This window comes from Clarias gariepinus, chromosome 5 (assembly GCF_024256425.1).
Source record: "Clarias gariepinus isolate MV-2021 ecotype Netherlands chromosome 5, CGAR_prim_01v2, whole genome shotgun sequence".
Classification (NCBI taxonomy): Eukaryota; Metazoa; Chordata; class Actinopteri; order Siluriformes; family Clariidae; genus Clarias; species Clarias gariepinus.
In genome coordinates, this window is record NC_071104.1 from 34,444,430 (window position 1) to 34,472,404 (window position 27,975).

General features: G+C 40.7%; 1 protein-coding gene across 2 annotated transcripts in view; it reads left to right on the forward strand.

Moving 5' to 3' along the window:
* znf385b (zinc finger protein 385B) overlaps positions 1 to 27,975 on the forward strand; it is a 220,831-nt gene that overhangs the window by 12,355 nt on the left and 180,501 nt on the right. The window contains exon 1 of one of the 2 annotated variants that reach the window (XM_053495854.1): positions 26,167 to 26,202. The exons of the other annotated variant lie outside the window; for it this stretch is intronic. The gene's annotated coding sequence lies outside the window, so the exon portion shown is untranslated. Of the gene's footprint in view, positions 1 to 26,166; positions 26,203 to 27,975 lie in introns of those variants that run through there. 2 annotated transcript variants of the gene reach the window in all.

A 27,975-nucleotide genomic window follows, 5' to 3' on the forward strand; every position in this document is an offset into this window, starting at 1 on the left:
AGAGTCGATAACATCATCAGCACCTTTTCTACATCGCCTGCTGCTGCGCCGGTGGTTTGTGTGTTCAGTGCACAAAAGTGCATCCTTTATCTCAGACACCCTTTTAGCATTAACGAAGGCTGACACTTACTGTTTTTACAAAATGGCATGTTATTGCAGGTGGTACTGCAAAAATAGATAAAAGGACAAAAAAAAGATTTTTTTCTTTTGCATCTAAATGTCAAAAATTGACATAAAATACAGAAACGTAAATTTTGCTTAAAAGATTTCTATCCTAATAATAAAAATGATAATGATAATAACAACATGAGTATACAAAAGGTATGAGAAGTTAGTTCACTCACTCATTGGCTATATCGCTTTATCCTGTGTACACGGTCTTAAGGTGCCTGGAGCCTATCCCAGAAGACTTAGGGCACAAGGTGGGGTAAACCCTGGTTGAGGTGCCAATCCATCTTAGAGCCAATGCGTCAGAGGTCAGAGGTTCGATTACCACCTCGGTCAGAGCCGAGGTGGGAATCAAACCAGGAGCCTGGAGGTGCCGTGCCGCCTAAGAAAATAGTTGACAGTCAAAAATTAAATATGTCTAATCATCTCATTATTCTTTCATAGACACAATTATGTACCAATTTTGAGGGTGTTCAAGTTAAACTGGAATTTGGGGTCTTAAGTGCACCCTGTGGTGACGATGATGATGATGACGATGTGAAGCGGGCAGTCCGATCATGGCTACAGCGTACTGAAAAAACTTTCTACCTTGATGCTATCCAAGCACTAGTGAAACACTTTTTACTCTTATGACTGTAATCTGTTATTCTGTACAATCAAAAGTCTCGGTTTGACTCGAACAACACTCATGTTTTTTTTCAAGCTGTTCATTTTTGATGTGTCGCTCCAATTATGTTTTATTTGAATTAGATTGCAAAATGTTCATATGTTATTTATCTGAAGTTGTATTTGCTTAATACTGATACCAGTCAGATGATCATCAATTATGTTTTTAAACAAAACAAAACCAACAAAGAATTAAAAGAGGAGACACCTTAACACATCACTTTTGGAAAGAGCATACCAGCAACACAGTCATTTTTTAAACTACAATAGAGTTTATCTGTCCCTGGTTTGGGTGGTTTGGTTTTTGGTCTCCTGTTTTTAGGAAGACTGTGCTATTTCTGACTGTGACTGTTCTGGATCTAGATTGTTTGAGGTTTTTTCCTCTCTTTTTTTTCTATTTTTTCTCTGCAACGGTTTCTGCACTTGCATCAGGACTTTCTGTCCTGGGGTTACATGAACTGTGCTAAAACAATGATGTCCTAAAACAAAGTTGTCCTACTTTAAACAAATACTAAGAAACAATGTTTCTAGGTTTAGAATGAGTTTTTTAAATTATTTATATAAAATGTTTTTTTTTTCCCTAATGTGACCTCATATAGGAAGATTCCCTCCCTCGGCATGTTGCTCAGCTTTGTTGTTCTCTGGTGGGCCCTAAAGAAAATGCATTATCTGAGGGGTATTACAGGTGGAGCATTAAAACACACACACACTTTGGGGCAGCCCGGACACATGTGTTAACTTGTTGAAAAAAAACGGGGAAAATATGCGACCTTTAATAATTAGGAAATAAAACCTGTAAAAGTCTGAGATCAAGGAAATACATTCACACTTTAGTTGTGGTGTTATATGGCATTACATTCCCTTGACTTTAAAACCATGAAGCTGAACACTGGACACTGTGACACTGAAATTCAAGATGGCGCCGGTGAGGTCGGCTGCCGTCACGACTGCTCCGACCACCCTTTCTTTGTTTTTGTTCTTTAAGTTAGTTTACAGCGTTTTAAAACCGGCAAAATTACCACCATGGGGTACATTAGTTATGATAGAGACACTCTTGTTTCTATTGGTATACAATGTACTCACAATTCGACGTTTTTAACTCCGGATCCGAGCTGGCCGAGTGAGATCCTGAGGGACAACAAAGGACGCGACGCGAAGCGGCGGCCTCGAGGGAAACGAGCCGGCGTCAGGAACAGGCTGAGAGCCCGTGCACACCGCACACCTCTGCCTAGCATCCTGCTCGCCAACGTCCAGTCACTGGAAAACAAGCTCGATGACCTCAGGGCCAGGATAAAGTTCCAGAGAGACATTCGGGACTGCAATCTCCTCTGCTTCACCGAGACATGGCTGAACCCAGCGGTGCCGGACCACGCCATTCAGCCGGCCGAGTTCTTCTCGGTTCACCGCATGGACAGGACGCGGGACTCGGGGAAGTCAAGGGGAGGCGGCGTGTGTTTAATGGTGAACAGCAGCTGGTGCAACAGCGCGAGCGTTGTTCCTCTCACACGCTCCTGCACACCCAACCTGGAACTACTGTCCATCATGTGTCGTCCCTTTTACCTTCCTCGGGAGTTTACATCGGTCATAATCAGCGCCGTTTATATTCCACCACAAGCGGACACGGACACTGCCTTATGCGAGCTGCATGAGGCACTCACACAGCAACAAACACAACACCGGGTCGCTGCGCTTATTGTGGCGGGGGACTTTAATAGTGCCAACCTCAAACGCGCAGCGCCGAACTTTTATCAGCACATCACCTGCCCCACCAGGGGCGAAAGGACATTGGATCACTGCTATACAACGGTCAAGGACGGCTACAAGGCACAATCTTGTCCACCGTTTGGTAAATCCGACCACGCCGCCATCTTCCTCATGCCAAAATACAAACAAAGGCTGAAACAGGAAGTTCCGGTTCAGAGGGAGGTCGCGTGCTGGACGGACCAATCGGTGGCCGCGTTACAGGACGCACTCGATGACGCAGACTGGGACGTGTTCAGAAACAGCTCCGATGGTGACGTCAGCGTGTTTACGGAAGCGGTTGTGGGATTCATCGGGAAACTAGCGGACGATACCGTAGAAAAAAAGAATATCAAAACGTTTCCCAACCAGAAGCCGTGGGTGGATAAAACCATCCGCGATGCTCTGAGATCTCGCACCGCTGCCTACAACACGGGACTCGCGTCGGGGGACATGGAACCGTACAAGGCTGCGTCATACAGCGTCCGGAAGGCGGTGAAAGAGGCGAAGCAGCGCTACGGGAGGAAACTAGAGTCACAACTCCAACAGAGTGACTCTAGGAGCCTGTGGCAGGGATTAAGAACAATAACGGATTATAAAGCACCAACATCCGGTATGATAAACGCAGACGTGTCTCTGGCAGATGAGCTCAACACTTTCTATGCTCGCTTCGAGGCTGCAGCTAAGGACGCTAGCGATGCTAATGCTAGCGGCGCTAACGGCTGCAGACAGGAAGTCACTGCCAGCACCGGAAGCGCGTTCATCATCACCGAGCATGACGTGAGGAGAGCCTTCAAGAGAGTGAACACCAGGAAAGCAGCAGGACCAGACGGCATCTCAGGCCGTATTCTCAGAGCCTGCGCAGACCAGCTAGCACCTGTGTTCACTGAGATATTCAACATCTCTTTATCTCAGTCGGTGATCCCCACATGCTTCAAAGAGTCCATCATTGTTCCTGTCCCAAAGAAACCTCATCCTGCTTCCCTCAATGATTATCGCCCTGTAGCCCTCACTTCAGTAGTGATGAAGTGCTTTGAACGCCTGGTCAGAGACTTCATCATCTCTTCACTACCAGACACACTAGACCCACTACAGTTTGCTTATCGTCCAAACCGTTCCACGGACGATGCAATCTCTCATCTCCTCCATACATCTCTCACTCACCTGGACACTCGGAGGGGGAATTATGTGAAAATGCTCTTCATCGACTACAGTTCTGCATTTAATACCATAATTCCCTCCACACTTACCACCAAGCTGGAGCACCTGGGACTCAGCTCATCAATGTGTCAGTGGATCTCCAATTTTCTGACTGGCAGACCACAGGCAGTAAGGATGGGCGGACATGTCTCAGCCTCCCTCACTCTCAGCACTGGAGCCCCCCAGGGTTGTGTTCTGAGCCCCCTGCTGTACTCTCTGTACACCCACGACTGCGTGGCCACTACCAGCTCCACCACCATCATCAAGTTCGCTGACGACACTGTTGTGGTGGGCCTGATCACGAACAACGATGAGACGGCCTACCTGGAGGAGGTTGGAAATCTGGAGAACTGGTGCCAGAGAAACAATCTCCTCCTGAACGTCAGTAAGACAAAGGAGCTGATAGTGGACTTTAGTACAAAGCAGGTGAGGAACTACCAGACCCCCGTCATCAACAGGAGCCCAGTGGAGAGAGTGGACAGCTTCAGATACCTCGGTGTTCACATCACGCAGGACCTGGCATGGTCCTGTCACATCAACACCGTGGTAAAAAAGGCCCGGCAGCGTCTCTACCACCTCAGACGCTTGAGAGACTTTAGACTGCCCTCCAAGGTGCTCAGGAATTTCTACTCCTGCACCATAGAGAGCATCCTGACGGGAAATATCACGACCTGGTTCGGGAACAGCACCATGCAGGACAGACGAGCTCTACAGAGGGTGGTGCGATCAGCTGAGCGCATCATCCGCATCGAGCTCCCTGACCTGCACTCAATCTACAGCAAGCGGTGCTTGACCAAGGCCAGGAAGATCGTGAAGGACCTCAGTCACCCCAATAACGGACTGTTTACTCTGTTGCGGTCTGGGAAGCGATTCCGCTCCTTGAAGGCCAACACAGAGAGACTGAGGAGGAGCTTCTTCCCGCAGGCGATAAGGTCTCTCAACCACAACCACACCACTATGCAGAACTAACAATCTTTTCATCTTTTTCATAATTGATCAAATCCATCAATCTTCTTACATCCATGAACACTATGGACAATTACATGCTCACCTTCCTTCATATATACACTACATGTCGTTTGCTTACATCCTGGACCATTGCACAAAGTCACTTTAATAACTTTGCACACCTACCTTCACAACTACACTACATTTTACAGTTTTACGTTTACATCCTGGACCAGTGCACAAAGACACTTTAATAACCTCTGCACAAAGTCACTTTATTCCATGCATATTTGCACACACAGCACAGTATATTTCAATTTGTACAGTAGATTTCTATTTTTGCACATCATATTTCTATTTCTATTTTTATTTTTAGTTTTATTTTTCCTAGTTTAATTTAATTTTTATTTAATTTCTATCGTATTTCTTTTATTCATATTTATTTCTTATTTGTAAACTTTAATTCTCTTCTAGGGTCAATGGCAGCCGTAAAATGCATTTCACTACATTTCGTACTGTGTATGTTTGTGTATGTAACAAATAAAATTTGAATTTGAATTTGAATTTGAATTTGTGACCCTGAGTGAAACAGGTAATGTACCAAGTATTTCTCACCAAAATGAATAGAGGGATAACCGAGAGATTTATCGGTTCACAAAGGGGTGAGTGTTACGTGCTTCTCACAACACTTCTTTTTCTGTGTGTGAGAGTCATTCACACCTGAGCTTTAAAAGATCTCACCTCTCTTTACCCCAACACACTTATTTCACCCTCGCTCTGTTTCCCCTACCAGCCGCCATCTACAAAGATACACACAGACTAAAGCTCTCTGAGGGAGAGATGCACAAACGGAAAGAGTGTGAGTTTCAGACCAAAAGAGAGAGAGAGAGAGGCAGAGAATGAAAGGGAGCGATGCACAGAGTGAAAAAGAGAGAGATGCACAGACAGGGGGAGAGATGCACAGATTGAAAGAGAGTGATTTTTAACCCAAAATAGACAAAGAGAGAGATGCAGACTGAAAGAAAAAGATGCACAGATTAAAGAGAGATGCACAGACCGAAAGAGAGAGAGAGGGTTTCAGACCGGAATAAAGAGAGAGATGCACAGACCAAAAGAGAGAAATGCAGACTAAAAGACAGAAAGAGAAACAGACAGAAAGAGAGAGACATTAAGAGAGAGGAACAGAATGAAATATAGATGCACAGATAGATAGATAGATAGATAGATAGATAGATTGATAGACAGATAAACTGAGAGAGACACACTATGCATGGGATACACAGACAGAGAGAAATCTCCTATCCTCACAACATTCTACAGCAGGACTATCTATGAGGACAGCACAGGAGATCATTGGGGTCTTTCTTCCTTTCATCGTAGACATTTTCACCTCATCTGCAAATCCATCAGCAGTCTAGACGACCACACCGCACGCTTCAGACTACCTCTTTACCCTCCTGCCACCTGACAAATGGTACCAAAGCCCTTGGGGTCACATGGTCTGGCTGTGCAACAGTTAATTTCCCCAAACCATCAGACTTCTTAAAAGTCAGAGACTGGACTGACAGCGGGACCAAGACAAGTTAAGACAAACAGACAGACTGAGGGGACCCAGGGACAGACAGCTGGGCAGATAGAGAGCCATACAGTATAGAAAAATTAAAAAGATGTTTATTGGTCTTATAAATAAAATGGGTGTTACTGTTGCACCAGATTCTACAGGCAGTAAAAACATGCAGATAAACACAACTATTACCACAATTAGAGAAAGTACACGGAATTAAATAGTTAATGAATTATACCAGGTAATAGATGTAACTGGGGCTCTTGGGCTATCCTTCTCATGCTTTATTTAACTGTGTGTGTGTGTGTGTTGGAAAAACTGTGTTAAAAGCTGTTTATATTTCAGCATGTGCATTAAAGATTTATGTAAGGGATGTAAATCTGGCAGGTTTTTTTTTTTTTCAATTTATTTATTACATTTTTGGATGAGTTTGGCCATTGTGTGTGTGTGTGTGTGTGTGTGTGTGTGTGTGTGTGTGTACAGATCTTGCATCACATTAAAGGAATTTGGTATTGATCTGTCAGTACTCGTTACTTCTTCACTTTTGTCAGGATCTACAAGGCTAATGTAAGCAACAACTGTGAAAGATTTCTAGCTACCAGTTTATCATCAACCAAACTGCATGCACACATCATCCCACACATGCCTTCAAATATTTCAGACTGAATTTTTTATGTGGTTTCTGATGCAGTTATCTATAAAAATGATGTAAAGATAAAAGAAAAATGTAGATCCATCTTGAAGAATAATGTTCTTTTACAGAAGTGTGGTCTAGAGTGTAGCTAGATGGCTAATGCTAGTAACTCATGGTGTAAATAGCTGGCTCAGTGTAGCTACTGGCTTAGGGTGAAGCTAGATAGCTTATGCTAGTAACTCAGGGTGTAGCTACTGGCTTAGGGTGTAGCTAGATAGCTAAGGTTAACTGGCACAAAGTATAGCTATATAGCTAATTCTAGTAACTCAGGGTGTAGCTCACTTGCTCAGAGTTGGCTAATGGCTCAGAGTGTAGCTATATGACTAAATAACTCAGGGTAGCTTTATGGCTAGTAACTCAGAGTGTAGCTAGCTAGCTCAGAGTGTAGCTAGATGGCTAATGCTAGTAACTCAGGGTGTAAATAGCTGGCTCAGAGTGTAGCTAACTGGCTATGCTAGTAACTCAGGGTGTAGCTACTGGCTTAGGGTGTAGCTAGATAGCTAAGATTAACTGGTACAAAGTATAGCTATATAGCTAATTCTAGTAACTCAGGGTGTAGCTCACTTGCTCAGAGTTGGCTAATGGCTCAGGGTGTAGCTATATGACTAAATAACTCAGGGTAGCTTTATGGCTAGTAACTCAGAGTGTAGCTAGCTAGCGCAGAGTGTAGCTAGAAGGCTAATGCTAGTAACTCAGGGTGTAGCTAGCTGGTTCAGAGTGTAGCTAGCTGACTTAGAGCCTAGCTAGCTGGCTGGTAACATGAAATGTATGTACTGTAGCTGGCTAGTAGCTCAGGGTGTGTTTTTAAGGGGCTACTGTTGGTTTTACACCTTCAATTAAGAGAAAATTTCACTTAAAAAAATTGCTTGTATATTATTCTCACTGTGTAGGATATTTATATAAGCTTGGATTTGTAAGATATTTGTAAAAGTTGTTATATATAGCATGTACAATGTCACCTTTGGTCATAACTTTGGTAACACAAAATTGTGAACTGAAATAGGAAATATATATCCAATATTATGTAGGCTAGTAACACAGCAATGTAAGTTAACATAAGTGTTATACTCATCTATTTTGCTTCATACATAATATTATAAGGAGATAACCACTACATACAATTCTTTTTTTTCTTCTTCTTTTTATTTATTTATTTATAAATTTAACTAACATCAGGATATTACACACTTCCAATTAAGAGTCAAGACTAAATAATATCACTGTGAAACTGTACAGTATAGTATATATTCAAAGTGCTGTGAATGATCTATGGGCTTATTCCGTGGCATTTCGTAGTTTGAATGATTTTACTAAATGCATCGCTGTGTAAAGTCCCCCCGTCCCAGTCAACATGTCATGATGTCCACTAGGCCCCTCGCTCCCGATCTTGTACGTCTGAGTGAGAGAGCTTCCCAGTCAGTCCTCTGCCTCGCTCTCAAACTAGAATCAGGGCAATAACGAGGTTAATTAACCCACACAGTGACATGAAAAAATGCGATGAGCAGACGAGCGATAGGAAACCGGTCATGCAAATGTTATCATTCTGAACTTTGAAACCCCTACCCGGCGAGATGCCTTTCTGGGTCGCGGGTCCTGACCAATAAGAAACACAATCTCTGTTCTGTGTTTTGTCAGAAGACATGACAGACAGGCATGGCATTTGAGACAGAGGGCTTTCTTTTTATGCTTGCATTTCATACTATTTGCTGTGTCTTAGTAGTAGTATTTATCTCCTGTAAATTTTACTCTGATTATCAAAAAATACTGAAAAATAGCATTCTGTATCAGTTGAATACGGAACTAATGTCTTAGTTTCAATAATTCTGGATTTTATGTGACGATGGCAACCCCAATTATTTCACTGTCTCATACATCATTGTGTACAAGTACCTAGACAGCTAGTAGCTGAGCAAGTACATAGGATGGTTGCAATATGATAATAATTAAACCATTAGGATGAGCCATCTATGAAGAGATTAGTGCAGTTAATGCACAACAATCATATAATCTGTCAAAAACACGCTTGAAATTGTCCTTAAACATTTCTCCTGAATTATGCACCTTCTTTTTTTGTGTAGACTGTATTAGACTGTAATGTGACCCCAGTATACAAGCATATAATTACACACCAGTATACACCAGTATATCATTACTGGTAACTGATATTACAGGATGGAGAAAATCTTTGGAGCCTGAATCATAAGCCCACACGTGTGTATCATATAAACAATTTGCACACAGGGATACCTGGGATATTAAAAACAGGAAGAAGAAGCTGTGTTACTGAGATTGGCTGTTCAGCAGGGTTTGTATTCTCATTTGTTAAATGTGATTTTGAGGAGGAGAAGAAATAATGGAAATCACGGCTGGCAGCTTGCACAAGGAGATGAGCAGAGGGACAGCCAGGCCGAGGAACAGATGGGGAACATTAGGACACCGCTAATCCTTTCAACGCTGACATCAGAGCGTACGAGAGGTAACTCACACCCCGCCAGGTCCGATAGTGGCTCAGAAAAGCAAATGACGTCAGACAGGACGGAAAGCGAAGCCTCCTGTGCCTCTCTCATGCACGTTTGTATCAGCAAGGAGCTTTATATAGAATGTGGAAAGAGAGTAGGAGAAAGAAAGAGAGAGATTTAATGCATTCCAACACAGGAGTTGTTTTAATGTGATCAGGCACATTAGCTTGACCTTGTGTGCTGCTTCTCCTTGCTGTCTCTCTGCTCTATCTTTTTTCTGTCTTCTCAGGTAAACGCCGGCGCCTGTGGTTGCGTTACGAGGCCGGCGGCTTCCATTAGTGCGAGCGAGCGGCTTCTTAATTTTTCATGAAACGTATCCGGATAAAAGGGAATATGTGTAATCGGAGCAGGCTGGATATCCTGCCCCTGCTCAAGCAAGATCTAGTGTTGATTTTTTTTTTTTTTATCTTTTCCGTGAAATCTATCATGCTTTTTTTTTATACCTTCGAACATCTTTATTTAGTTCACTGTTCAGCAACGAATGCATTATTGACCCAGGGCATCACTCTTAATTTAGATTTTATAGCTTGGTGTAAGAGAAAAAAATAGTAGCTCTGCTGCATTAAAAATACCCTTAAACACTGTTATATGATAATAAAAATAATGTTGGTGATTTCCATTCCTTTTTATTTGTCTATATAATCTCCTGCTACACTAATTCACTTATCCCAGCTTTTTAGTAGCGTTGGATACCATCAAGATATAACTCAAAGACCGCCTGCTTCAGAAACTTTTTTTACGGTCCAAACATGTGAAAATGTTTTGGAGCGAGGTCAGGATTGTACGCGGGATGTGCCAATAATTCCTGTAATGTGCAAGTGGTGTTGGTAAATGATTGTGTGTACAGTTCCCACAGACAGATACGTCTTTGTCTAGGGGTCAGGGTTAGCTCAGTGCTTAAGGTGTTGGACTACAGTTCGGAAGGTCCCAGGTTCAAATCCCATGAGCACCTGTTTGGCCCTTGACCTCCCATCACCTCCTGTTGGGCCCTTGAGCAAGGCCATTAATCCTCAACTGCTCAGATGTATAATGAGAAAAGAAAAAAGTCGCTCTGGATAAGGGCGCCTGCTAAATGTCTATTCTGCAAGTTTACGCCCAGTTATCAATACATGTCCTAGTCGCCTCGGTCGGGATGTCATTCACAGATGTTTGCACCGTTCAGATCTTTTACTGCGGCGAAGGGTCTCATCGCTGTACGTTTGCTTAAAGTCTTCTGTAAATCGCTTTTACACCTTCTACACCATGAGAAATTTTATTACCAGTCCCAAATTGACTTGAACGCCTCTCATATCACAACCCAAACTCAGGATTCCAACACGTTAACAGAAGTCGATGGACATGATTTGTTCCTGATTTCTTCAAGGATAAAACTAGGAGGACTGAACACGGTACACTCATCAGCGAATGTTCTGTCCATGCTCAAAACATGGCGCTTAAGGATAATCCCTTCATTCAGGAAGCAGATCATTTAAAGATAATCTGCTCGCGCAGAGGGACAAATTATAGTACTGAACGCTATGTAGGTCTTTGGAAATGTCCTTCTCTCAGATGATTAGTCAGTGGTGGATTATGAGCTTTCAGATAATTACAGGGCTAAGACCAAGAGCTGATGGAAAAACAACTGTAGTGCACTTGTGGCTTGTTAGTACATTAAAATAATAATAATTGCAATATACAGATGCATCTTTCACTAAACATTAGTATTTCATCTAAATGCATGTAGTAATTGTAATGGTACCCTTGACTATTCGTGAGTTTTTTCAAACTTTGAAGAAACAAATGAAAGCCTGGATTAGAGGGAGATTGGATTTTTGGATTTTTGGAACTGCACCGTTGTAAATTAAATGGATTCATAACACAAAACACAATATGTAACACAATAATAGTTTAATCTTGATTATCTTGGTTTTATTTATAATTGTTGGAAGCCAAAATGGTACTTGAAATGAAACTTTGAATAATCACCTAATGTATAAACTACAGATATACATTAAAACAGAATGCAGCACAATATTTGTTTTATCTCGATATACTTGACTTATTTTAAATTTTTACCCTGACAATTCAGTAGAGCAGTATGTTAAACCCACAGCGTCAAATTTAGGGGTTATTTTTAACCATGGCCTTAAATTTGATAAACAGATCAGTGCTGTGGTTCTGTTCAGTTTCTTTCAACTAAGACAATCTTAAGCCTGTTATGTCCTTTAAGCATTTTGACTCTTTTTTCGACTTCCCTTCATTGGCTTCCGGTACAGTATCGAATTAATTTTTAAATTCTTTTGGTCACGTTTAAATGCTTACATGGCCTTGCCCCGCCCTACCTCTCAGATCTGCTTCAGCCATATGTCCCACCCCGGTCTCTCAGATCATCAGATAAACTTTTGCTGACTGTTCCTTAAACCAAATGCAAACTTAGGGGTGATCGGGCGTTCTCTTTAGCGGCACCCAAATTGTAGAATGACCTACCCTTGACTATTTGTAAAGCCGCATCACTGAGGGTGTTAAAGTCCCATCTTAAAACTCAAATGCTTTCTCTGGGATTTAAACCAATATGCAATGTTAATTTAATATACTTTGTTTGATTAGATATGTGTGTGATGTTATTTTAATGATGTCTTTTTATATTATTTCATTATTTCCCTTTTTATATTATTATTTTTCTTATTTTATTATCTATGTAAAGCACTTTGGGGCATCCTTGTTGTTAAAGTCCTATACAAATAAACTTGAGTTGAGTTGAGAATTCTGAGATTAAGATCAGGATTCAAGAAAATTGTCAGAACCAAAATGATTTTTTAATGGTGGCCCTAATCCTCTTCCGTAATATATAATGTAACTTTATAATAAATGGTTTAAATCACAAACTGTTGTTCATTAAAATGTTTTTTACTGTTATCACTGTTGTACTGTATAAGTGGAATAAAAGATTTCAGGATGTGCTGTTATTGGAATCAGCGTTGCGGTGGTCGCAGTGTCACTAATTATTTTCTTATCACAGCGCACCCTGAAGTTTAACCATGTTTATGAGCTAATTCTATATTTTTTAGCTTAGGTCATTTACTGTCTTACTCTTGACGTTGGAAAGTGAGCCAATAAGGTCTGTGAAGGTCTCACCACCTCACGTTATATCAGCGTAACGTGATTGATAAGTGCCCGGCCTCTCTTTATCTACAGAGCCGCTTTAATAATTAATCTTTTTTCCTCTGTATGTTTATTCACCATGGAAGCAGATCAGGTTAATTAAGGTGTCCCTCAACAAGGTCACTGTAACCTTAATGCTATGCATCTCTCTCTCTCTCACACACACACACACACACATTTCTCTCTCTATGATTACGTTATCTCCATCCCATGCTGAGGAACGTTCTGTTTCCTCTGCTGTGTGTTACTGGTATCGAGGCCTGGCCTATTTCCACACCCTGCGGCTGTTTAGGATCAGCAATGACCCACACACACATATGCACACACTCCGTTATCAGAGTGTATTACAATGCTGCATGCTTGAGTGCATGTGCATACGAGTCTCCTGCACTTTGCTGAATTTGCAGATTGGTTAATCGGAGCTTGGATCCCGCTCGGGCCACTGATTCGGTATTATTATTGCTTTGAAGCTGTTTTTGCAACATAGTGTTACGGGCAGCCATTTTTCCGATGCCATTTCATCAAATCAATTCAAACGTTCAAAAACAACCTAAAAGCATCATTGTGCCAACGTCTGTAATGATGCCAAAATAACATCACCACGATTCCTGCTCAGAAATGCCATGTTCTAATATTTCACACTAAAAATCTTGAAACTTGAAACTAATTTCCAATCATTTTCCGGGGATTTTTTCCTCAATGTTTTACCCACTTGCTAGCTCTCGCCCATCACATCTAGCCAGTGGGAAAGGAAGAAACTGGGAGAAAATCCAGCGCCACACTGGCTAGCATGTCTATTTCTCAGTGAAGGCATGTAGATCCAGTCACTGCCACGATGGAGCTATACACCCAGAGGAAAGCTCTCTCTTCTACATACATGATCTCACAGATGGCTAGTGTTTGTGTAATGTCACCCTGATTGACAGGAGAGAGAGGCACACCGTTCGTCCAACCTGGAGACTGAGGGGAAAGCGCTATCTGTGCTCCTCCACATGTATGATCTCACAGATGGCTAGGATTGCTTAGTGACACTCTAAGGGACAGGAGAGAGAGAGAGAGAGAGTAATACTATCGAAACATCAATTCAATAAACAGAAATTGGTGTACATGTTGTAATTTATTTTAAAGAGATTTTGCGCACATCAGAAGTGACATATGTAATTGTGATATCATTGGGTGTGTGTGTAAAAATGTGAAATCTGAAGAGCCCAGGATCCAGGAGCGTGGTCTATTTGGTGTGAAATTAATCACACATATCCAGTGATTTAGCATCGACTTTGTCGCTCAGTATCTCCTTTAGTTCCTTTCAAATGCTGTGATGTGATACGAACCTGTTCCAGCATGTCTTTTCCATTTTATTTAGTTTCTGAGCAACATTTCTTCCATTTTCTTAAGTCTTTACACACCAACTGTTTGTTTACTGAAGCATCTGTGGAGTGATAATGTGATAAACCTTCCAGAAATCTACACTGGCAAAACAAGCTAATACACACCTTTTTTTTTTTTTTTTTTTTAAAATCAAGTGACCGGATTCTTCACTAGTACCAAATTCAACTCACATGTTAAACTCGAGCTCCTTATTGACCTAGAAATAAGAATTTCTCCCAACAATAAACTTTTCTAGCTTTAGGGGCTTTGGTGGCTCAGTGGTGGGTTTCACGCCTGCCATGCAGAAGGCGCAGGTTCAATTCCCACCCAGTGTCCAAACCCCAGCCACTGGACGCAGTGCCAGTCCCAAGCCCCAAATCAAATGGGAGGGTCAGGAAGGGCGTCCAGCCAAAAACCTGTGCCAAGTTGTTGTGCGGGTTGGATTAACTGCTGTGACACCCCCTTGACAGCTAAAACACTAACAACAAAGGAAAAAATACAAGTAACAGATCAGCGACTTTCTGTTCGATTAGCAAAACTAGCTAATACTGTTAATAAAACAGAAAAACGATGATCTGGTACTTGTATGTTTTTTTCTATAAATTTGAGCTTGTGTTTTTCATTATTCATTTGCTTTTTTATTCCTCTTGAAGCAGATACAAACATTTGCAGCTGTATGTGATCTGCAAGCTCTAGTCACTGCCATTCCCTTGGACCACCAGGACCAACAGGCTCCATTAAATCCACATTGGCACCTTTGGGCCTTATAGGGAGGACCGACATTTCCAGCCAAATTAAATGTTAGTCCAATGCCAGGTTGGTTGATTTTTACCCAGACTCTTTTTAAGCACATATGTGAAGAGGATAGCCTTTGATCTCGCTAATGTTTTTGGTAGCTTATCAAAGGAACAGAGAGTAGTAGGCTTTGTTATTACTCTCGCATCTGAATGGTAAGCATTTTATGGCGTTACATCATCCAAACCTACGCGCATTAAAAGCCTTTGATCTGCCTTTTTCTTTAAACTCTGTGAGCGAACTCTGAGCAAACTAACTCTTGTAGTCTCAAACCCACTTATTACACACACTTACACCAGTCTCACAGCACAAATAAATAGTGTTAGAAGCCCTGCGTGCCCACTTTTGCTAGCTGCTAGCCGCTACTAGCCACTTATCCCGCGCACTCAGTGTCAAGCTGAGTTTTAAGACTTTGGAGGCATTTCACTGTTACTTAACTGTTTACACCTTTTCATCCTGTGTAGTAGGTGTGGATTATTATTTGTTCAGAAATAATAATTATGGTGGATGCCAGAGATACGTGCTGCTTGGTAACAATGTAGCTTTTTTGTAGCTTAACTTCATTTTAGGCTAAACTCTTGTATTTGAAGTTAGTTCGTAAGTTGAAGTTAGTACGCTTGGTTTTTAAGTGACAAAACTAATGTTATGTGGAACGGGCTACATTTAATTAATCGTTAAACTTTTTGAAAATTGAAAATTGTACTAAAATCAGGGAAAAATTTAATATTATATAGAGATGTTTATAAAATCAAGATACTTATAGAATTACAATTTTAATCAAATCGATATTGAGGTATCAGGGTATCATATCAGGAGGTGACTGGTGAATCCTATCCATACTAACTAGTAAGGATAGCTTACAGCGCGGTTATTGAGGTTGCCACTACATGCAAAAACCCCATGTTTAATATAATTTAATTGGGTAAATTCTTCAAACAGCAATTAATCAGTTTTTGATTAATCATTAAAATATCTAATTAATAAATATATCTTTTAAACAAATATTTAATTATAACTAAGTACGTTTTTATTAGACTTTTCTAAAGTTTTATAATTTTATTATACATGTACTGTATGTAGCACACGTACATCCAAATTATAATTTTTTTCCATCTTCCTGTCAAATCACTGACATGTCTATCCAGTCATGACTGAAGTTGATTTCAAACAATTTTTTTTCCTGAAGCGTAAAAACCTTTGTTGAGCTCAGGTGCAGTCGAGAGAACCCTGGTCTTCTTGAAAATGGCGTTCTGGGGTTTGCATCAGTACAGCATGATTGCTTGTTTACGTTCACTCGGCGCTGAGTGTTGTTCTGATGTTTTTCTGGTACCACAGATAAATTATAAAGCAAAAATACCAACAAAATTAAAAACTCACAAACCTAATGCCTACCATTTTGCTATTTTTTTTTATTGTAGTTTTAAACGATGGAAAAGTGAAATTAGCACCAGTTGTGTGAAAGATTTATGCACTTAGACAAACGTATAGATGTGTGACGCGGCTGCATGACGTTATCCTAATCAGACTGCTCCAATCACAACTGTGTAAAGCCCCTAGCTGTGCAGGACTTTCATATTTTGATCAAAATGATTTCAAAAAGAAAGCGAAACTGGAAAGAGAATGAGAGCAAGAAGTGAAATGTAAAGAAATAATTAAAGGAAAATTATTCCCTACTCTTACTTCTGAAGATAGGAGTGTGAAAAGGGGGGAAATACATTTTAATAAAGTAATGGAGTGCTGCTTATAACAGAGAATCTCAAAAAAATCAAAACTCAAATAATTGAATTTTTTCCAATTCCAACATTTTGTTGGCGATAGGAGTGATTTCCTACTTTAAGAATGTTGACCAATTGCTCTTACTCCAACTCCTAAAAGTAGGACCAAAATTGCATCACTTTGAGAATTTCTGGCCACTTAGGAGCGGTTTCCTACTATGAGATGATAAGTTAACACAGGTCCAGTGTAAAAATGTCTTAACTGGATCACATCAGTGTAAAGGTGATAAACAAATAGTAGATCATTCGGTCTGTATTGTAAGATTGTTATTGGATGAGTGGTGCAAATAAAATCACATAAGCACATAATCCTCATGTAAAGTTAATCCATGTGTAGGGCTAATAAATAAAATTCTTACCAAGAATTTCCCCTTTAGGGATTAAAAGCAGTGTATTTAATATAGTATGCAGATGACAAAGATGTCCTAAAGCATTTTTTATCTCCAATTAAATGGAATAAAAAAGCCGCTGCTAAACCAGAGAGGAGACGCTTTGGGGACGTTATCAGTAACAGGGTCACGTTCGGTGCTTGTCCGAGGCTTTTGAAAAGGAAGACGTTTGACCCTGACCTGCTGTCCTGCCTCCTGTTCCCATGCACAGAAGGCGGCTCTAAAAAGCGTGCTAATTGCAAATATTTACCTATCCTGATCTTCCTGCTTCTCTTCGTCTCCTCCTTGCACTTTATTTTTCCGAGGGTTTCACTGCTATTTAATAATGTCCTACTTATATGTTCCCAGGGTGCCAGAGTCAGCATGTGCCGGGGAAAATGCTGAACTGCATAAATATATAAATATATCTATATAGAATGAATGTGGTTTATATCCTGCTCTTGGGAACATTATATCATTGTACATTTCTCTGAATAGCTCGTGTACATCGATCTTTATGTTCTTAAGGCCGACAGTCGTCCTTTCCAGTATCGGGAACTCGTGTATCAGGTTACAGTTTGGATGGAAGTCAGACAAGGACACAAAAACTCGAAGCGGTGTAGAGTAAATGATTCAGCGTGAGGTTGTTTATTCGCTCGCAGCATCTCGTCTGAGAATAAGGATCAAAGATATGAAGGAACCAAGGTGTGGGAGGAAATATCCCAGTAGAACCTGGGTTTTCAACATGATGAGCTGTCACAACCCCAGTCTTTAGTTTTGCATTCTCGTTTAGAATTTGCTGTTTGGTGAGGAATTGAGGTTTGAGCTTTAGTATGATTAAACCCATATGAGGTGTAAACTGAGTTTTAATGGGACCAGTTCCAGCAAGTTACTTCGGAACTTCTATATGCATGTGATGGATTTCTATTCATTTACTAAATGGAGGTCGTAAAATCTTTACATACACTTAAATTGTGGGATACTGTTTTTTTATATATATATTTATTATTTTGCATTACTGACTTATTAAAATATAAGCAGAAGCTGACTGAGTACTTTTTGATGTCCAATGCCTGAATTCTGACACGGACAGGTTCGGTATTATATTACAATGACTCTAAGGAAGGAAAAAAATGGTTTTATAAACTTAATGTACAGTAGCATAGGTATTAATACTCACAAAATGTTTAATTTATTATTTTTTATGTTTACCTTTGCAGCCAATTGCATTGACAGTCACAATTTTTCATACACCAAGCAGTCACAATCATTTAGACACCTGGTTCAGGAAAACACGTTTTGATAGACCTGACTAGATGTAGCTTAAGCGAAGGTTCCTAAACATCACTTGCTAGAAAGCTTCTTGGACAGTTCAGACATCTTTTGAGGGTTTATTATGGAGTTGAATCCTCCACAAGGCCTACTGGAAGGCAGCGTTCTTTCTTATATAATTTGGTCTCTGGAGAGTTGGGCACTGTAGCCACTTGCTGACAGATAGGAATGAATAAAAGCTGACCATTTCAGCTGTCCAACGTGAAGATAAATTTGGAAATGGAATGCTGAGAAAAACAACATTTTAGTTTTTTTACTTAGTCTGCAGGTTTAAAAAAAATATATATTTTTTACTATTCTGCATTTTTTTATATGCTCCTGTTAGCAGTTGCATGATATCATGATACTTAAACAGGATGGCTGTGGCACGGTGGTGTAGTGGTTAGCACTGTCGCCTTGAACCTCCAGGGTCTGGGTTTAATTCCCGGCCAGACTCGATTTCTGTCTCTGTGTGCATGAAGTTTGCATGTTTTCCCCGTACTTGGTGGGTTTCCTCCGGGTACTCCGGTTTCCTCCCACAGTCCAAAGACCTGCTAATTGGCGTTCCCAAAACACCCGTAGCCTGTATGTGTGCCCTGCAATGGATGGATGTACACCGCCTCGTGCCCTAAGCTTCCTGGGATAGGCTCCAGGTCCCTATGACCCTGAATACAGGATAAAGTGGTATAGATGATTAGTTTCATCACAGTCACACTTTCGCCCAGCATGTCCTGGCCTCGTTGGTGGTCTTCTAAGATTTTTTGATTTTGAACAAACTAAAGCTACAAATCCTTCCAGAGTGAAGAGTCATTACAAATTAATCCAAAGTTCTTCTTCCTGATCACCTTTAGCATACAATTAAACATTTATATCTTGATGGGTGTGGGTGGCCTTTTCCAGGATAACCCCACCCCAATCCACAGAGCTCACTAAATGGTTGGTTTGGTGTTACAATGTTGTAAATCGGGCCCCCAAGTGGCGCTGAAGAGAGCACAAGTTCCAATCCCAGATGATGCTGTAGCCTTCCACAACTGGAGGCCTGAAGAGAGCTGATTGGCCGTGTGGGGTTGGGCGGTGGGCATTCTAAATGTGCTCTTGCATCAATCGTGGCTCTAAAGCTAATCACAGGTGTCTGTGAGCTCTCGTAAGTGGAAGGAACGGATATCACTGTCCTCCAAGTATGTTACGCCGCTACCAATGTTGAGTGAGCAGTTTGAAGAGATGTGGTTGGCTAGTATCCTGTAGTTAAGAGGAAGCAAGCGATGGTCTTTGGCCCTCACTTGATTGGTAGCTGTGGTGGGAAGACGGATGGGATTTGCTACGACTAAATGTTCATGCATTTGGAAGAACAAGGTTTATTGCTTCAGGGAGTTATTACACTTATACACTGTTTTTGTATTAAAGTTTTGGTTAAAATAGATTACAGCACAGCCATAGAAAGTACAAGGGTGTTCAAGTCAAACCTTGTTATTGGACTTGTGATTGTGCAGAATGACAGAACACAGTTATGAGAGTAAAAACCCCCTTCATTTTTCTACATAGTCCCCTGTTACACTAATGCACTTATCACAGCATTTCATGTCTGAAACGCTGGCATCCCAAGAACTTCTTTAATGGCCCAAGCCTGGGTTTTGAGCGAGGTCGGGACTGTATGGGGGATGAGGCAGTAACTCCCAGCCGAGTTCCTGTAATGTCCAAATAGTGTTGGTGAATGATTGGGTGTAAAGGTTGAGGTTCTCAACTCGTTTAAATCTTCTCGTGGACGACTGCAGGGGTCTCCGAGCCAGTTCTGCCCGGATCGTCATTCACGTACATACTGCCTTGACCTGGGTCAAGAACTTTCAACTGAGAAATATCCCAATATATTGGAAAGGAGGTTTTAAGTTTCTTAAGCCTGGTTGTGAAGATGTTCAGACCTTAATGATCATGATTGTTTATATATCTGTTCATACAGTATACTGACAGACAGGTGGGATTTCAAGCATAGCCAGCTTCACCTCCTGATTATATGTGGATGTTTATTAGTACAAAAGAGAATATATACTGTAACTTTGCACCCTGTAGTTTCTGTACAGTGTGTTTATACCATCGTGTAAATTCAGCCATGTTTGGAAACTCTGACTGGTGAACTCTGAACAATGCAGGCTTGTGGCTTTCCTACCTGAGGACACGTTTCTCACCTCGGCTTCATGTGGATGTTAAATCTGGAGCGTGTCACTCTTTCCTGTCTGTCCTGCCCACCTATGAAGTGTTTTATTAGCCGTGCCAGCACTATTAAAAGATCAGATACTTTTTTTCAAGACTGAAACACGGTACAGGACATATTCCCAGACAGACCAGTGTTTGTAGAATTAGTCACTAAAACCAGGAAAAAATGAACACCTTTTTGGATATTCATGAAAAAAAAAATGTCTACACGTCTCACCGCATGTTTGGCTCAGTGTGTGCTGTAACCAAGGAAACACTCTCGTTTCCACTGTATTTTCACTCTATAAGAATAGTTCTTTTTATAGCAACGAACAAAAACATTAAATACATTCATTTAGAAAATAATAATAATAATAAAAAGTTATCATAAATTCATAAATTAGCAAAAAACGATTTGAAATGTCAAATGAGTTTTGCTTATTCTGAAAAAAGAAATAGCTGAAATAAATCTTGTTATAGCATATTATAATAAAAAAAAAAAAGAAATAAGTTGTTATTAACCTTACTGGTATAAGATAATGGTAATGAAAATAAATAAAAATAAAAAAAGCAAGTTAAGTAATATTGAGTAATGAGTAATATTAATTGAAACATAATAAAATAAAACCCAAAAACTGGAAGATTTTTTTTTATAAAGTCTTTTAATGAGGGTTAAAAACCTTAACTATCATTGGTTCCTCCTCATTCCATCACCGTGTGTGAGAACATGCTGAGTTGGAGGGATCACACCTGCAGGGTGACGACAGTACAGTTTTTTTCTTCAGCACAGAGGTAATCTTGACTTATTTTCCCAAACACTCGGTTCTTCTGAGCAGTGAATCTGTACCGCTATTCCCATCATATATCCTCATCCTCTTGCACAAACACCAAGCTTTCGGTGTCTCGGGATCAGACGTGCTTTACCGCACTCTTCGATAACAGATCTGTTAGTAAATGACATTGAGTATGAGATCAGCTTATGGTCATTTATGCTTTATAAATTTGCTTTAAGCCAAAAATCAGTTTCTTTTGTTCCTCCTCTTTCTAGCGGTGCAGCGGTACAGCGGTGCGTTCGAGGCTCGCAGCTCAGCCTAAAACATTTTTTTAAATAAGAAACATGAAAGCTTGTTGACGGATGGACAAAGTGTTATGGAAAGCAAGGAGATTATGTCACAAAAGGATGTATTCATCTTTTTTTTTAAGTTTAAATACATCATTTTGAGTGTGGATAATTTTTGACACCCTAAAGTGACATTTTTGACATACTTAAAGTGATGGTTGCTCAAAGTATTAAGACAAAAATGAAATTCAATGTTTTAATGACATTCTTACATTTTTTAAATTAATAACAATAAAAATAATATGAATATTTTTTTATATTTTATGCAATGAAAAAAAAAATTATTCTTCTTTATTTACTCCTTTATTTTTCCAAAACTGATTGATTCTCAGCTCGATAGGCTAGAATTAATTAATTGACATCACCAGTTTTATGCACAGGGAGAACTATCATATGTTGTCTTAATACTTTTGGCCAACGCTGTATAATTTGCTTATAATCTGATTAAAGATTCTATCAAGAAGCTTATTTAGGGAATGAATTGATGAGGGAGCTATCTAGCTAATCTAGCACATTTTCTGTACACTGTAGTCGATCCTCAGGGCTTTGCGCCTTGGCTAAATGACGATAAGCAGATCTGCTTGTACCCAAAGACATCTTCTGCTGGTTAGTGTCTGATTCGTTAATACAGTATGTAGTGAAATGTCTTTATCAAGACATTATAGTACACTGCGCACAGAATATAAGTCATTGATCCATCTTTTGCCTTCATTACGCATCATTTAGATAAGCTTATGCAATGTCACAACATTCAGAGCTGTCCAGCGTTGCACTAATTTCTCCACAAGATCCTGTGTCGATGATGGAAAAGTCGGACTGCTGCGTAAAGTCTTCCCCAGCCCATCCCAAAGCCCATCCCAAAGATTCTGAATGGTATTAAGGTCTGGACTCTGTGGTGGCCAATCCAATGTGAGAGAATGATGTCTCATGCTTTCTGAAACAACTTATTCTAACTTCAGCTTGTTGAATCCCGGCATTGTTGTCTTTGAATAAAAATTTATTGTCTTCTTTATTTGTGTATTGAACCCAGACCTGACCAACAGAAGCAATATCTGATCATAACACTGCCTTTACAGCCTGGTAATGTAGGCACTAGGTATGATGGGTACATCACTTTGTCCACCTCTCTTCTGATACCCCTATCTCACCTGTGTGGTTTGACTCACGGTGAGATGCGGTGTTAGGCACCGTGGGCTGCCGCGATTGCCCGCCGACGTTCCCGCGAAGTTCTGCAAGGTCCGCCAGCTCCAGCTTCCGTTTTAAACATGTTTAATTTTACGCGCGGAAAGATAAAAACGTACTCACAGCGGGGAATCATGATGAATTGTACTTATGGCCACTGCGCGAAACCGCGTAGGTGAGATAGGGGTATTACCCTGATTGCCCATCACTCTGAAACAGGGTGAAACTGGACTCATCACACCACATGACCTTTTCCCAATGCTCCACAGTCCATTCTTTCATGTTCTCTAGCAAATTAAAAAAGAACTGCGAAGCTACTTACAGCTGAAATATATTAATCAGTACAGGTATTATACAATTGAAGGCTCTTTACTATTTGCTTAGTTAAATCCAGGTGGCGGCTTTTTTTTGGCCAAGGACTGTATAGTTTTTTAAAGTGTTTTGGAGAGATAATGAAATAGTTCAAACATGCTAATTATTATTATTATTATAATTTAATAAGATACTATCCTCCTGATTTTATCATAAACTGTGATATTTAGAAAGGTTAGAACGTTAGAAGGTTAAAACGCTTGTTTGACTTCCATCTAAATTAAATAGCTCATTGAACAAGTCCAGGTCCACACACACACACACACATACACACACACACATGCTATCAAGGAGTGAAAAGGCTTATGTGAGTCAAGTGTTTGGCCGTTATATCCTGGTGCAGGATAAAGCACAGAGCTTCCAGAGAAAGGCATTAGCACAGAGAGAAGGACCATCTGGTGTCGAGAGTGCTTTAGCTGTGAGCTTCAGCAACTGGCTGTGTGTTTAAAATAAGCCTGGCTGAGAGATGAGCTGAGCTGGGACACCTCTCAGTCTCTCTCTCTCTCAATCTATCTGGAAAGGAGTCGTCCGTCTGTCTCCCGGTCCATCCATTTTTTTCTATTTGTGGTCTCTGGTGTATTGTGTTTATTTAATGATTGATGTTATTTATATTCCCTAAATACTCCTCATGCTGAACTGCTGCTGTTAGTAATTAAAAGCTGGTGTGTCTTGTGGCTCGCTCTGCATTGTCTGAGCCTGTTTCTTCCTCCAGTGGAGGTCACAAGGGGAAAATCGTTACCGCCTCCACCTCCAAAGGCAGGCGTCTTCATCTGACTGACCGTGCTAGAAACCACAGATGTGACTTTAATTAGTTTCTTCCTATTATTAGTTCCTCTCATTGTTAGGGGCATATCTGGTTATAAGATCCCTCCATCTTCATCTTCGTCGTCTGCAATGTTAAAGATCTTCAGATCCTTGATGACGGTGCGTCTCCATGTATGACGAGGGTGTCCTGGGCGATGTTTTCCTCCGGGCACTATCCATCTCATTGCCACATTGGGGATTTGGTGGCCCCCTATCCGGTAGGACGTGACCAGCGAGATGTAGTCTTCTTTGGGCGACTGTGATATGAAGGCTACACATGCTGCTTCTCGGTTGGGAATGTGGTCAAAATACAAAATCTTCAGCATCCGTTGAAGACATCACTACTGGTACACATTGATCTTGATGTTGGCCGCTGACAATTTTTCAGGTTTTGCTTAAATAGATGGCCATATGGATTACAATAGATCTGCAGTTTGAGTGAGGGTGATTGTTGACAACAACTAGATGTTTCGCATCTTCAGGAAAACAGTTGTTTTTTCCCCAATTTAACTCTTAATGTTGGTCTCTGCATCTCTGTTTCAGCATGTACATTTTTACACCTTTTTCAGCCGTTGTGGTACAACTACGATTCCATTTGCAGTGTCCCCATCGCCACTGTGCATGACCTTTGGGTCCTCTGTGCTTATACACAGGCTGATTTTGCTTGCTTCTCATTCGAGGTCAACTGTTGCAACTTGCAGTTTCTTCTCGTTCTTTTCAATCAATGCGATGCCATCAGCGAAGTTGAGGTCGCCGAGATGGATGTGATTATTCCATTGGATACCATTCTCGATCGTTACTTGCTGCATGGTGTAGTCAAGGGGCAAGCAGAAAAAGTAATGGGGACAGGATGCATTCCTGGCGGATGGCAGTGACGATTTCTTCGGGAAATTAATGTGGTCTGCTTTTCTTGGGTGATCAAGAGTTTTTCGTTCTTATTGAAGTTTCTACGTGTGCCAGTCAGTTCCTTGATGATACAATAAAGGGTCTTACTGTCATTCTGGTCAGCTGCTTTTTGCCCTACTTTCCTTTTTTTGCTCTGGCCAATTCTTCTTGTCCTTCGTGCAGGTCTTCTCGACAAGCCAGTCCAGCTCCGCATATCGCCGACTCACTGATTGCTTTTCACTGGTGTTCCCATGAGGATCAGGACCTTTAAATCAGGGTCATCAAGGTCTTGGAGTCGCCATAGAAATCATCTTTTCCTTTATCATCTTCATGTTCGTTGGAGCTTGGACGACCATCTTCTTGGTGTCCCCATTGGTGATGCGGGCTGTGATTATGAGATCGCAAATAGGCTTCCAGACGATGACGGCCGCTGCTGCTCTTTTTCCAAAGATCAAGCCAAATCCACGTTCACGTCTCTTATCGTAACCAGAAAATAGGATGGTTTTGCTGGCGCTCATGATTCAACCACTTCCAGTCAATCGTACTTTGCTTGCTCTAATGTTATCCAGACGATGGTTGTCAAATCCCTACAGTAGTTAGGCGACTCGTCCATTTTGGTGGAGAGTCTATACGGCCCATGTTTCACTGTTTCTTCCAGAGAATATCGCATCCTACTTCAGGTACCCAACTCTGTTTCTGGTTTGCTGGCACCGGCACATGTCTCAAATCTGATAGTCCGCCATGATCAGAATTTAATGGCTGATTAAGACAGAAGTGTGTGGTGCAGGGATGTCCCTGTTACAGGTTATACAGGCAAATGTCTTGTATACCAGACACATATTAGTGTATACTTATATTGTTTAACTCAATGTACAGAAGTGCTTTATTTTAATTGTTGAAATGTAAATATAAAGCAATTTTTTGGTCAGTTGTTACTTTCATGCACTGATTTTTTTTCTCTGATATATTGTTTATGAAGATAGACAGAATCAGAACATAAAGTAATGAAATGGCGGCGTGGTGAAATTAAGATGTATTGAAACTAAGATGGAGCCAAAAATTCAATCAAAAAGCAATGACAAGAGCAAAGATTTCTATATTTCTCTCCCTCTCTCTCTAATATCATCTGAACCCAGACGAAGATGGACTGACCTGTGAGGTCTTGATGACTTCCTGTAGAGGAAGTTCATTTCGGAGGAAGTGAGATGGAGAATGTTAATGTGTGTGTGTGTGAGTGACAGCTTTTATTCCGTAGATGACATCTCCACCTGAATAATTGACAGCGTTACAGTGGAATCAGTGGATGAGCTTTATGGTTGAAATATAAATCCGTCAGAACTGAAGGAAACACCTGAGACCGAGATGTGACTGGTGATTTGTTCGGTTATTCCAGAAGTAACTTGTCTTCATAGGCACAAACTGATGCCACTATTTTATTTTTAATATGATATAAATATTTAACCTCATATCTGAGTCAAGTATTAGGTAAAACCCTAAGTTAACTCTAGTTCGCTGGGTGTAATAAGGTTGTGACATTGTCTGTCCAAAACACAGCGTTCGAAAGGACATGTTTAATAGACCTTTTCATAAAAGCCTATGAATTTGCATCCTCAAAACAATAGAACATTTACGTTTATGTTGCTTCATCTCTATTTGCACAGAGTCTGACCGCTGCATCACATCCGTAGTCCCTTAAGTTTAGAAATCCCAGATGAGCAGATCGGCTTCATGCGCACAATACGTGTCTCTCGGCTCTCGTACGTGTTGTAAGGTTATCTCACAGCTTAATTTTCTCTTTAAAATATTACCATGACGTGCATTCTGGTGCTCACATGCTGCATAATCAGTGCTTTTGATTAACAGCAGGTGTGTAGGTTTTTGACTTGGAGTTATTACTTTGTGTTGTTCTTTGACAACACAATATATGTGCATCTGTGGAAAGTTTCCCGCTGGGCTGGTAGTAAACACTCGGTGTTCTTACCGTTGAGGGCATCAATTTAGCTGCAGAAGGAAAAGGAAGAAAAATATTATCAGCAGTATGAGTACTTTATAGATGTTTTTTAGTTTTGCTATAGAAATAGATGGTTTTGATAATAGATTATTATTATTATTGTTATTATTTTGAGGTTACTTTAGGCGGCATGGTGGTGTAGTGGTTAGCACTGTCGCCTTGCACCTCCAGGGTCTGGGTTCGATTCCCGGCCAAGATTGAGTCTCGCTTCTGTGTGCATGGAGTTTGCATGTTGTCCCTGTGCTTGAAGGGTTTCCTCCGGGTACTCCGGTTTCCTCCCACAGTCCAAAGACATGCAGATTAGGCTAATTGGCATTCCAAAATTGTCTGGGTGTGTGTGTACCCTGCAGTGGATTGGCACTCTGTCCAGGTTGTACCTCGCCTCGTGCCTTAAGTCTCCTGGGATAAGCTCCAGGCCTCAGGCGACCCAAAATACAGAATAAAGTGGTATAGATGATGAGTGAGTGAGTGATGTTACATTGGTAAAATTGTCGTTATCCTCACGTCATATCAACGTTTTCATTTCATGAAAGAAATTTTCAAAGCGAGCCAATATGAACATGGGCACCAAATGTCTGTTTTAGAAAAAAATGTCATTGCCACAACATTTTTACAACCCAAAATTCCCACTGGTTTGTAAAACAACAGCTAATAATGCCACAAAAATAAATATTTAAACACTGGATTAAAGTGAACCTGTGGTGGAAGTTCTTCATATCAAATGAAGAACAAAAACCTGCCTTGACATGAATCTTGTCTCAACGCACAGATACCAGCACTTCAGATTACACTAATTAGCCTGGAAATCTGGATATATCTCCATCTGTGCTGTGTTTCTTCCGCGATTCATCTTGTGTGTGACACCTCATATTTACTTAATGCCTAGTCATCTAGTTTGTAGTCCCTTAAGACAGGAAGTACAGAAATTCTGTCTATTTTTAAACCTGCTTTATGAATCTCATAGTCTGGGGTGTTTGATTTTCTAGTAGAGACAATCAAGTCAAACTGATTAGCACAGTACTGTAGGTTGTTGAGACTCTTAGCCGCAGTAAAACATTTGAATGGTGCAAACATTTTAAAGACGAATGATGATTGCGGCCGAGGTGGCTCGGAGCCCATCAGTCATTCAGCTAGTGGAATGTCTGATCCTTGAAAAT